The 12,713-nt window shown below is 38.4% G+C and overlaps 1 protein-coding gene across 1 annotated transcript in view; it reads left to right on the top strand.

Annotated features, from left to right (window-relative positions):
- The window catches only part of KCNJ3 (potassium inwardly rectifying channel subfamily J member 3), a 138,150-nt gene that overhangs the window by 99,100 nt on the left and 26,337 nt on the right, over positions 1–12,713 (top strand). The gene's annotated exons all lie outside the window — the stretch shown is intronic.

Below are 12,713 nucleotides of genomic sequence, written 5' to 3'. Positions count from 1 at the left end.
TAATAATTACAGTAATCAAAATTCCTTGTATGTAAAGAAGATTTATATTCTTTTTTGTTTGTATGTTAAATATCAGAAATGTATTATTACAAATTATTTATTCTTAAAATTATATTTGGTGATTTCCAGGGGTGCTCTCTAAATTACGCCTGTTTGGTTGCAGTTAAAAAAAAAAAGTTCTCTGTACAATTAATTATTGAGCAGAGCAATCCAACAAGAGTGTTGGTTGGAAGATCCATGACAGAGAAACCCCCGAGTCCAAGACTCTAGGACAAGAAACAATGGGCTTAAGTTACAGGAAAGCAAATTTGGGTTGAACATCAAGAAAAAACTCCCTAAAGGTCAGAGCAGTCAGACAATGGAACGACTTTCCTAGGGAAGTGGTGGATATTCTGTTGCTGGAGTTATTCAAGCAGAGACTTGACAGCCATCTGTCCACTAGTGCCACCTAAGAGAAGGTCCTGGTGTAACAATGTCCAGGGCATGTTCTTGGTAGTTCCACATGGACCTATGACCCAATTGGAGTGCACCCAGAGAAGAGCCTTCAATGTGGTGTCCCCCTTTCTATGGAACTCCCTGCCTCTGGAGGTCAGGCAGGTACCAACACTGTGTTGTTTTAGGCACTTCCTGGAAACAGCTCTCTTGGTAGAAGAGCCATGGTTTAATTGATGCTCTATTTTTAAAAATAATTATATCGTGTTTTATTATTTTTATCTTTGTATCATTTTTTCTCTTGTTGTTCACTGCTCCGGAATCTGTTTAGATGTGTAGTGGTATACAAATGTTGGAAATAAATAATATACTGTATCAGTGTTGGGCAGTGAATTAGGTAACCATCCTATAATTCTAATTAAATATAAAAACAACAAGAAAAAAAGTGTTGTGTTCTTCATGGCAAATTTCTTGATCCTTTTTTCTAATTTTGAGTTTATCGGTTCAAGTATCTTACTTACTTTAACTATAACTGAAGCAGTATATTTCAGCTTTGGATGGTAAAATGGATGGTTGGAGGCCGTAGAACCTCTAGGGGCTTCATTTGTTGCAGGAGCAAAAAAAAAAAAAAAAAAGAAAGAAAGAAATATTGGTTTGATAGGGTTCTTTTGCTTTAGAATTAAAATGTTCTGTTTTTCAGTGCATGATATTTTTAACTTCTAATTTCTCCCTTCTGACAGTGTGATTGCTAGTTTCCACTATGCCTTTATGTGGACATAATGTTCTACTTGAAGTATTGTGGGAACTGAAACAGTATTTTGTGATCAAAAATTCTGCTGCGCAGAAAATGTAATTATTTTGCACAGAAAGGAAGTGCAAATTTGGCTTCTATATAATAGAACATGTTCTGATGACAGGAGGAGTGAAAATGGTGCTGTCAGATTTTTCATCATATTTTGAGCTAAATCAGCAGGGTTTGTGATGTATAACAGACATCGACACAGAAATGTGCTATTCCTTAATTTATCTTCAGATCGTTTAAAATACCAAGTACTAGAGAGATCCCAAGATATAAGAGTTCATTTTATTAATATTAATATTAAATTTATGAAATTATTACAGCAGTTCTTTGCTGAAACTTTGATACATCTAGAGTAATTTATAATGCCTCAGTACTGACAGTAAAAAAATGCTACTTGTACAAGGATGGCCAGTACAGACAGTGCTTAATTCAACAACAGCCGTAAAGGCATTTTGTATTTTACTGTTTTCTAAGCCTCCTTGAGCACTGGAAAGCTATGGCAGAAATTATTTAAACATGTTTGCAGTCGCCTGTTTTATATTAAGTGATTTGACAGCAGATCAAGGAGCAAGCTCTGCAAACAAGAGTAATATAGCATTTGCCCAGATGCCTTGACTTTTCCAGGGAATTTGCAAACTTACATTGAACTTTCATCCATAAGAAGCTGCTTCTTTTGCATAGTACTTACTATGAAAGAGCTGAACCAAGTGTTCAGGAGTCTTTCAGTGTGCGCCTGAGTTTTTGAGTGTGCTTCTGTAGGAGGATTTGTAGGAGTGAAGGAGTGAGTCAAGGGGTTCTATCTCCTCATTTCCCATCTCCCACATTTTCCTCTGCAGTCCACCAGCTGCTTTGTTTGAGGAAACACTTCTTGCTGAATGTTTAATCTGGTGCTCAATAGCATGGCGGACCAAAGCAGTAGCAGGTTGTCAAGGTTAAAACTAGGGATACACAGTTATCGTCATACTCGGCTCAGAAGCGATTGGGTGATATATTTTTTCTTGTGAGTATTCTCTTTGATAACTCACAAGACCTGGAGAGCTTTGACTCAAAATAAACTATTGCTGGGGAAAAAAATCCCCACCCCCTAATTGAAGAGTAAACTGCAATTGGGGAAAAAAACCTAAACAAACAATGTCCTGGTTCAGACAACATGCTAAACCATGCTGCTTAACCACAAAATGGTAAGCAGCATGGTTTAGCGTGTTGTCTGAACCAGGCCAATGCCATTAGGGGCATGAGAGTTCCCCAGCAACAGTTTATCTACTGAGAAGGTATCCTTTCATAGAAGGCTGTGCGTGCCTCAGATTCTTCTTGCAACAGCTTGAGCAAGCATCCTCACATAGCCAAGCATCTCTGCTTGGCATTTTCACCCCATCCCTTGTTAAGACGTATTAGTTTCTGTGGCAGTGGTTTATGAAGGAGTGATATGGCCAGCATCATATTCAACTGTTTTTGATTTTGCAAGCAGTGATGTTGATTTTCCCATGGCGGGGAATCCTAATTTGCATGAGGTCATTTGCATAGGATTTTTTTCCAGTTTGTATTAAAAAAAGTTCTGATGACTTAGAGCAGAAGTGGATAACTTATGGCCCTCCAGATGTTTTGTCCTACAATTCCCATCATCCCTTACCATTTGTTATGTGGTCTAGGGACGTAGACCAAAAAATCTGGAGAGCCACAGGTTGTCCACTTCAGACCTAGCAAGCTTTATTTTAAATATAAAATAAAGCATGTTTATTTTACTTGTATTTAGCAAGCAATGCTAAAAAAAAAAAAGTTCCCCATGTTATTATTATTTTTTTTTGGTCCAATGCACAATATGTATTTGACCTGAAATATTTGAGAGGTGGTGGTGGGGGAATAAAGCACAGTTAACATGATTTAAAGTTATATTATGTTTTTTAAAAAAATGAAATATGTGTAAACATTTAAAGACAATAGCAGGTACTCTCTTTTCATTGATTACATTTAAAGGTGTGTGTGTGAAACAAAAGTACTGAAAACAACTGACACACTAATTTTAGCAACCCAAAGAAACATGCATGATATGCTAATAACAGAGCTGAACTTCCTTTTACTAAGGTTGCTGGGGCAATTTACATTTCGCTGTCACTATTAGTTCCATTTCACTCTGAGACATATGTATTTCAATGACGTGTATGTTTTCTCTCACATGCTTGCTAAGGCTGATCAGCTGAAAACATTAATTACCACTTTGAAACTTCCAAGTTTGCCTAATATTGTATTTCCAATTGGCATACATTAATGTTTACTAATGATATTATGAAATGGAAAATTTTCTGCAAAGAAATAAAGCATTGGAAAAATTTTCATCCCTGTTCGCTATCACTTTTCCACTTACAACTGAGCGCACTGCAAATGATCAACTGGCTTAAAAGCCAAGGGTACTTCAAATTCACCAATAACATTGTCAAGGTCTTCTAGTCAGTTATCCATCATAACACTCTTATGACTTGAAAAATAAATGTGTCTAGTTTCCATTGAATTTTTTTACAGAAAATAATGATGGGCACCTCGTTATTACCTGGTAGGTGTCAGAATAGTGCAGGATGAAATAAATTCAAATACTAAAAAAATTCAGGTAAAAAGGAACTCTGCTTACGTAGAAATTGATTAATATTAAAATGTAAGCCTATGTGGCAGGATGTTGCTGTTTTATTGTTTTACTATGTACAGCACCATGTACATTGATGGTGCTTTATAAATAAATAAAAATAAAAATAGCTGCCAAGCCCCTTCCTCATGACGTTAGCAGTGGGATAATGGTAATAAACTGTTGGGGGATGAGAGGGGCAAAAGGCACTTAAGGGCACCTTCTTTCCTATATGCCCATGCCCAGCAATGCTGTCAGTTGTGGGAGTATCAAGCCAAGAACCCTATCTTCTGGATGTCCTCTTCCTTCCAACCTTAGCTTCTTTAGATACCCACACGACTAAGGGCTCATCTACATCAAGCAGGATATTCCACTATGAAAGCGGAATATAAAAGGCAGGAGCCAGACTACTGCTTTATAGCAGTATTGAAGTGCACTGCAGGATCTACACTACTGCTTTATAGTGGTACTGAAGTGCCTTGACAACTGTTGGGGCCCATAACACATCTACACCAAGCAGGATATAACACTATGAAAGTGGTATATGGTATGTGTCAATGGGCCCCAACAGTTGTCAGTGCACTTCAATACTGCTATAAAGCAATAGTGTGGCTCCTGTCTTTTATAGACCATTTTCATACCACTTTCACAGTGGAATATCCTTCTAGATGTAGATGAGCCCTTTGGCAAGATTTACACTACTGCTTTGTAGTGGTATTGAAGTGCACTGATAACTGTTGGGGCACAATCCACATGTCATATACCACTTTCATAATGTTATTTCCTGCTTTTTATTCCATGTTTGTAATGATTTGACACAAGGCGTAGATCTGGCCTAAATCTGCCTCTGGGAACTTTTTATGTAAATAGCATTGTCTGGTAGAAGCGATTGAATTGTGGTGGATAGGAGCTGATGTTGTCAAAATATTAATGGTAGGGATAATGGTTAACTTTGAGTTTTACGACATCTAGAACTGTCAGTTAAAGTGAGGTACAGTAGTTCAGTTCTGACTTCAAACTTCTGTAACCATGGTTAGAACATTCCTTGTTTCAAAACAATACCTTAAAAATGTTAGAACATTTCTCTTGAATAATATTTCTTCTTTTCACAAAAAATCCTTTGAAGGTTTATATTCATTTTCAAAAATAGTGTCCTGGGTTTAAAAAAAAAAGATTCTGCTGAGGCTGTGACTCAGTACAATCTACAGAGAAATCCTTTCTTACAGGAACCAAAAGCCTGAAGCTTTCACATTCCTGACAATGAAACAAGACTGAAAATAGAATAGTATCTTACCTTTAAAAGAAAGAAGAAAAAGAATCAGTGCTAAAACAGAAAAGTTTTAGTTGGGAAAGAATATGGGACTAATGTTAACAGCCCCCTCAAAAATGTCATATCAGGAAGCCTTTGAATGACAGAGGCAGAGATTTTGGTCATAAAGAATTAGGATGACAGAGGGAAAGACACTTAGGCAGCCCTGTTTATATTCTGACCACTGTGCTCTTCGTTTTATAGTATGTGCTTTACATAGAAAAAGTCAGTGTTTTGCAGACTATACTCCCACTACCTGAATCCTTGGTTCGGGTCCCCCAGCACCTTACCATCCCACACAAAAGGTCACCATTCCTTACTTCCACTGTACTACTAAGAATTCGATGAGCCCAAAAGAAGAACATTGTCCTTGCTGCATCATAGTTGTGTACAGCCCTAACCATTCATCACAATCTCTAGATATATCGTTTCTCCTGATACTTGAACCCTTGTTGTAATTGATTTAAAATTTAAGTCTGATTTGACTCATTCATTGTGAGAGGAATTTGGCGCAGAATGCAATTTTTTGAAGCAATTATTGGAGGAAATGAAATATGGGGTGCTCTATCTCAGGCGAAGACTGGCAAAGAGGTGTGCTTAGGTCCTTCCCTGCAGTCAGCTCAGGAATGAAATGGCTCCATCCATTGTCTTTAAAGTAATTTACTTTATTTATTCCATGTATATCCCACCTTTTCTCCAAAGAGCTCAAGGTGACACACATGGTTCTCTCACTTCACCTTCCCCAGCCTTTTATCCTCAAAACAAGCCTTTGAGATTGGTCAAGCTGAGAGAGTGTGACTGGCCCAACGTCACCCAGTAGACTTCATGGCTGTGTGAGTATTTGATCCAGGATCTCCCCAATCCTAGGCTGGCACTCTAATCACTACATCACACTCATTCTCAAAAGTGAATACTATGGGGAGGCAGAAACTGAATTCAGAGACAATGCATTCTTTGACACAGTGTCTCTGAGATCAGTTCCCTGATGGATAGTTCAGAGGTGAGTGGCAGTGCTTAGCCTCAAATGTCTCCAAAGTGGGGGATTTTGTGGCTCCTTATGTTGGCTGAATGGAAAGTTCACGCAGTACAATTCTCCTGTTAATCTAGACCAGTGGTCTTCAACTGGCCAGAACCAAGACGCACCTCGGACTTCCAACCTACAACATGGGATGCTGTGTATATACAATTCTCGCTCTGGGCATTTAGGCAGATTTGGGGGGAGGGTTGTTCTACTCCCTATTATTTTTCTGCATTCTGAGGTCAGATACCCATTGAAAGATGCCCTCTCCTACTTTATCCTCATCAGGCAATTATTTTTCGGTTATCGTCTCTCCAAATATATCTAAGGAGATACAATTGCTCCTTTAAGAAGACATTGTAGATTGCTGGACTTCTGCATTTCTACTATTCCCCTGCTCTCTTGAATTTTAATACCAACTTGACACTGCACACATTCTAAATATGCATTTCCATTGACTAACAATTATCCACTTAGCTGTTCTTGGGAGGCCTGAGGGCTAGTATTTTCTATTGCTAACACTTGAGTTGTTCTCTTTGAACTTATATTTTATTTCAGTTATTTAGATAACAAACACACAGTTCTCCAGATAGTTTTATACCTTACAATCCGTTACCCCCTGGATGAAATAGATAGTCTTTTACAAGATCTGTTACTAGGTAACAAAGCTGCTTAGTAGAATGTTCTGCTCAGTAGTTCTATTCAAAGCTTCACAAAATGGAATCTTGGATTTCTTTAAGCATGTCATGTTTTTCCATTGGGGGATGGAAGAGGTATTTAATGAACTGTAGAATTGACAAGTAGAGAAACTACTCACATTCTTTCTTATATTGAAAGGTTGAGATTTTTGTGTGTGCACATTGATAAAGAAATTAAATTCACCAAAGCATTTTTATAATGGGGGTTTATTTTATGCCGTTCATGGGGCTGTTCTGTGCTATTCTTAGCTTTCTCTCCCCCCACCCTCTATAAATAAACAAAAAAACAAATAATGGCAATAATAAAAATATGTCAACTACTCAGCTTCAGATACAAGAACCTTTCTGTACTATCAATTCAAATTCTGCAAATTTATGAAATGTGAGGAACTTCATTTTTATATAAGTTCACACTTCCTAGCAGTTGCTGCTCACCAGAACTGGCATATTATCTTGTTAGAATTTCTGAACAACTTCCCTGTCAAAACTGAATGCATGTACTTGAAAACAAAGCTGACCAGTTTCAAAATACACATATAAAGAAGTGTGCTTGAAATTGCATACCCATACCCTAATGCTCTGTATGATGGTGCAGCTTGGGCTGAACTAGTTATAGTAGCTGACTGAGGCAATACACACTCTTTCAATCCATATATCAAACATAATGGTTTAGGCTGTTTTAATCTTTTAGATGCCATCATGGGGGCTGAAAGGCTTTTAATATCAACCATGTCCTTCTACAATCCTTTCCATCTCCAGCCATTCTGAGATCTGCTTATAGCACCGGTACAATGCCACATTTTTCTTTCACTGGAACAACGGACCTTATTTACATTTACTCATATGAACAGGATATCCTATGATCATCTGGTTACATAATATATAATGATTTACATTTCCAGTGTTTCCAACAGCTTTATATACACTGTATTGTATATATTATTATGTTTTAGTCTGTAAGATAAATTTTGCTTTTGAAACATCATATTCACAACAGAGTGGATTTTCCACAAAGAAAATTTGATTTGAAGAATTAGAGCTAACTGTAGCAAAGAAATGTCACCTAAGTAATGAATGCTTTTTAATATATAATTAAATTAAGAGTGGAATTCTTGTAACTCATATAGCATTGCTTATGGTGATTTCTAATAGTAAATCTATTAATTGCCAAAACTGTATCAATAAGTAGGTATTTGAATTGCATTGGGTAAAATAAGTTATTTAAACCCAAGTGTGCAATCTTGACTGAGTTTTCTCTTCTGAGCAACTATACTACCCAGAGTGTCTTTCACAAACAACATTTTATTGGTATTTTAGGTAGCACAGAATGTACCATCAGACAAAATAAAGACATGGTTTAATAAGGCCAGATTAAGTTTTTAAAAGGAAATAAAATATATCATACATTCCATTGTCCTGTGCCTATAGTTCAGGTTTCACATTCCCAGATTCCAGTTATCTTGCTAGTGTCCCATTTCTGTATTCATTTAAAACATTTTAATACCATTCATCTAAATGTGATTTCAGAGTGGTTTACTAAGGAATAAAAATACAATATACAATATTAGAATAAACTGAATTAGCAGATAATGAGCAGTTAGAAGAACTTTGAAAAAGTACTTAACAGTGCAGCATCTACAGCCTTTTCAGTGGAATGCCTTCCTCAGAAAAGTTTGCTTAGCACCTATGTTACAGTCTTTTCCGCATCAGATAAAATACCTTTTTATTCTCTCAAGCGTTTTATGAACTGGGGGGGTTATTTTGTGCTTTCAGATCTTCACACTTTTGTTTTGCTGCAGGTTTTACTTTTGATTTTATGTGATTCGTTGTTCTTACCCTTTGCTGCTGGTTTCATTATTTATTATTTGTATTTTATTTTTTTTAATTTACTTGTGGACTGCACAGGGAACTCTGGTTCTTGAGAGGTCTACAACTGCAATAAATGAATTAATTAAGGGCGCAGTCCTTGAAGTGTCTTCCCAGTAAATCGGCACTGTGAACATATAAGAACATAAGAAGAGCCATGCTGGATTAGACCAAAGGTCCATCCAGTCCAGCACTCTGTTCACACACAGTGGCCAACCCACTATCGACCAGGGACCCACAAGCCAGACATGGTGCAACATTACTGCCACCCTTGTTCCCCAGCAACTGGTGTACATAGCCTTATTGTGGCTCTACATTGCTTGAGATTTTCACCTGCCTCTTGCTATAACTTGTGTGAAATTTCAAAGATCTCCGCTTTGCCATTATAATAGCAAAGATCACTAACTATACCATCCCATATTAATATAATTAGCAAAAATTAATGACTGAAGAAAATGTTTAAAAAGAGACTTATGAATTTGATACATTTTTTTTAAAAAAAGTCCTGTTGTCACCACTATATTTACAAACTGAAATTGCTCCAAGGAGAACAGAGCAATCTGAACATGCAAGTATTTATAGTACTGGCGCATGAACAAAGCATCTAAATTGGGTAGCAAAATAAAGGCTCAAGTTTTCTCTGCAGCATAAAAAATAATAATCACCCAACACAATCCAAATGAGAGCTGTACGTTGTTAGGATTAAATGCTGTATGTACGTATTTTTTACATCTTGATACCTGAATGCATGGTTTTTTTTAAAAAAACACACACAATAAAATCCTGATATGTTTCTTTTTGGAGTGGGGGAGGATACATGCATCCTCATTGCCAAGGCAACCATGTAATGCTCTCAGTCTTCCTGTATCACAATGAAACTGCCACAATATACCAATTCAGAGAGCACTGGCCCAGTGGTTAGCATGTCAGACGAGGACTAGTGAGATCCAGGTTCAAATCCCCACTCAAAAGCCAAGCTCATTAGATGCTCTTGGGTAGTCACTATTTCTCAACCAAACATAATTCACAAGTTTGTTGTGCAAATAAAATGGCGAGAGGGTATGTACACCATGTCCTTCTTAGAGGAAAGGTGAGATATGAGTGTTACAGTAATAACAAATTATAATAATTGTTATGAATAATATAAGATTCCTCTTCCTGCTCCTGAATGAGGGCAGTATAGCTTCATTTGCCTCCAATTATGTTGCCATGTAGCCAAATAAGATTACTTACATAGCATTGTGTAAAAACCAACAATTCAGTATGGACAGTGCTGTCAGCAATGTTTTTAAACCTATCTAGTAGATTTTTAGGGATTTAAGGTGCAATCCTCTGTATATTTAGAAGGAGAAAGGGCCTACAGCTCCCAGTATCTCCTAGCCAGCCATGCTTAATGTAGTTTTATTGGAGTGTATCCAATGGTGTCCTTCTACCAACAGACCACATCTTCTTGGTGGATCAATTTTCCCTTCCCTCTGCAAACCTGCCCCCATGCCTCCCAAATCTATTCCAGAGAGTTGGAGGATCCTCCAGAGCAGATTGGGGGGCGGGGGGAGACGGGAAGATAAACCCATTACACAAGTTCAGGTAAACTTGCATAACATTGAATTTGGCTCACCATAGGTATGAGGCTCTTCAAAAGAAATGTGAACTCATGCTGAAAGATTTACAGCCACATAGCCTTCTGATGCTTAAAGTGATATGTGGGAATTTGTATTCAACGTTGGCTGTGGATTGTCTATACCACACAAACCCTATTCAGGAATTCTATACCCGAGTAGAGGACTGAGTAGAGGACACACCCCTCTTTGTGCATTTCTGTTGCCCTCTGGTCATGAAGGGCAATTTTCTGAAGTGGAGAGCCCCTGGTATTCATGGAGGCTCTTCATGCATTCTGAGAATGCTGGAAAAATCTGGGTTCTTCTTCATGGTCTCTGTGCATCACACTTTATGGGGCTCTGTGCCTGTGCGGAGCCTCGCTCAGAGACTTCCAACAGCTGAGAAACATTTTAGGCAGGAACTCCTCCCTCCCTTTGTACATATGTATACTGTGTTCCTGCTTTATCCCTCAGTTCCTCTTTGACCAACATCAGTGTTACCTCGTCGGGAACTTCGCAGGTCTGCATACCTTTAGATTGCTGAGATTGGTTCTTATTTTCAAATTTCTTCTTCTTTTCTTGTTTATCTAAAAGTAATAATAATTAAAAAAAATTCTAGTTAGTCGCTAACTCTCCCCTTGAGCGCATGGCCTTGAAGGCCCCTTTCCCCAAATGCATCCAATGTGGTAGTAAACTGCCACCCTCCGACAGACACATCCTGTGCTTATTGTGCCTCGGAGATGGCCATGTTATCGAGACCTGCAAACATTGCATATCCTTTTCCAAACAAGCCAGGAAGAACAGAGCCGACTGATTTAAATTAATCCTGTGGCAAAAAGCTTTGCAGGCAGTAGACACCCAAAAGCCAGCAGCTTGACCAACGGTCATGATGTTGGTAGAAGACTCGGTTCCTTCAGCGTCTCAGACCCCAGGAACGAGACCACAAATGCTGAGCTACTCGCTAACAGTGGCCAAAAAGTTAGCAAAGAAGGCAAAGAAGCCTAAATTGCTGGTTGAGCCACCGCCTAAAAAGAAGAAATCTAAAGCCAAATGTTTTAGATTTATGTGCTGTCAACAGTTCTCCAGTGGACACCTTACCCACCCCCGGTAAGTTAGTTTGCTAATCGCCCCATAAAGTGTGATGCACAGAGACCATGAAGAAGAATGACAGGTTACTTACCTGTAGCTGTGGTTCTTCGAGTGGTCATCTGTGCATTCACATTACCCTCCCACTGTCCCCACTTCAGTGATTGTTAACATGTTGATACCGAGAGTTAGATTATCCTAAAGTTCGAGATCAAACAGCGGTCTCAAGGAACTGAGGGATAAGGTGGGAACACAGTATACATATGTACAACAGTGGGGGAGGAGTTCCTGCCTAAAATGCTTCTCAGCTATTGGAAGTTTTCAAGTGAGGTTCCGCGCAGGCGCAGAGCCCCATAAAGTGTGAATGTACAGATGACCACTCAAAGAACCACAGTTACAGGTAAGCAACATGTCTTTCTCCATTGGAGTTAAACCAATATGATTTTTGACACAGATTGAGCAGAAATCATCCATTCCATATGCATCTTTTCTGCACAGAGTGGAACAGTGAGTTAGATAAATGGTCCTTTTCCCTGCCTTTTGCAGGGGGGTGGGGGTGATGCAGCTGTGAATCTCATATGAATTTCATATGCCAAGAGTCAAAGGATTTCTTATTGCTTCTGTAAGAATATCCTGAAAATGTGAAAACGCATTAGCCTTTCTACTAACAGCTTTCAAAATATAGGGAAAGGGAAGAGACTTAAGAAGACTGATTGCGGTTGTCACTTCATAACTTGGAGATGTGAAAATGCTGATATAAATCATTATTGGACAAGTCACTGTGGATCATTGCTTCTTACCACCTCAAGCAAAAGCTCCAGAATAGGATCCAAGATAGCATGTGATAGGGGACTGTGATCCCTGGTGACCCAGGTTGTGATGATTTCCCAGCCTAAATATGCAAACTCTCACTACATACGATGGCAACAAGCACACAAAACATCAAGCATACGCTGCCGCTGCTGCTGCTGCTGCTGCTGCTGCTGCTGCTGCTGCTGCTGCTGCTGCTTCTTCTTCTTCTTCTTCTTCTTCTTCTTCTTCTTCTTCTTCTTCTTCTTCTTCTTCTATGGTGACACATTGGATTAAGAGAAAATGTGCTATACTTACCATTTTACCCCTAACAACATTTTGGCAAGTTGTTAAACTTGGGCAGGATCTACACTACTGCTTTAAAGCGCTTTATAACAGTTATAAAGCGCTTTAAAGCTTTAGATCCGGCCCTATTAATATTGCATGCCAGAAAGTAATGTTCTAATGTTCCCTTGGTTCTTTTGGCTACAATACAAACAT

Source organism: Elgaria multicarinata, chromosome 2, assembly GCF_023053635.1.
Source record: "Elgaria multicarinata webbii isolate HBS135686 ecotype San Diego chromosome 2, rElgMul1.1.pri, whole genome shotgun sequence".
Classification (NCBI taxonomy): Eukaryota; Metazoa; Chordata; class Lepidosauria; order Squamata; family Anguidae; genus Elgaria; species Elgaria multicarinata.
The sequence above is the reverse complement of the archived record's forward strand: the minus strand, read 5'-3'. Positions and strand labels throughout refer to the sequence as shown.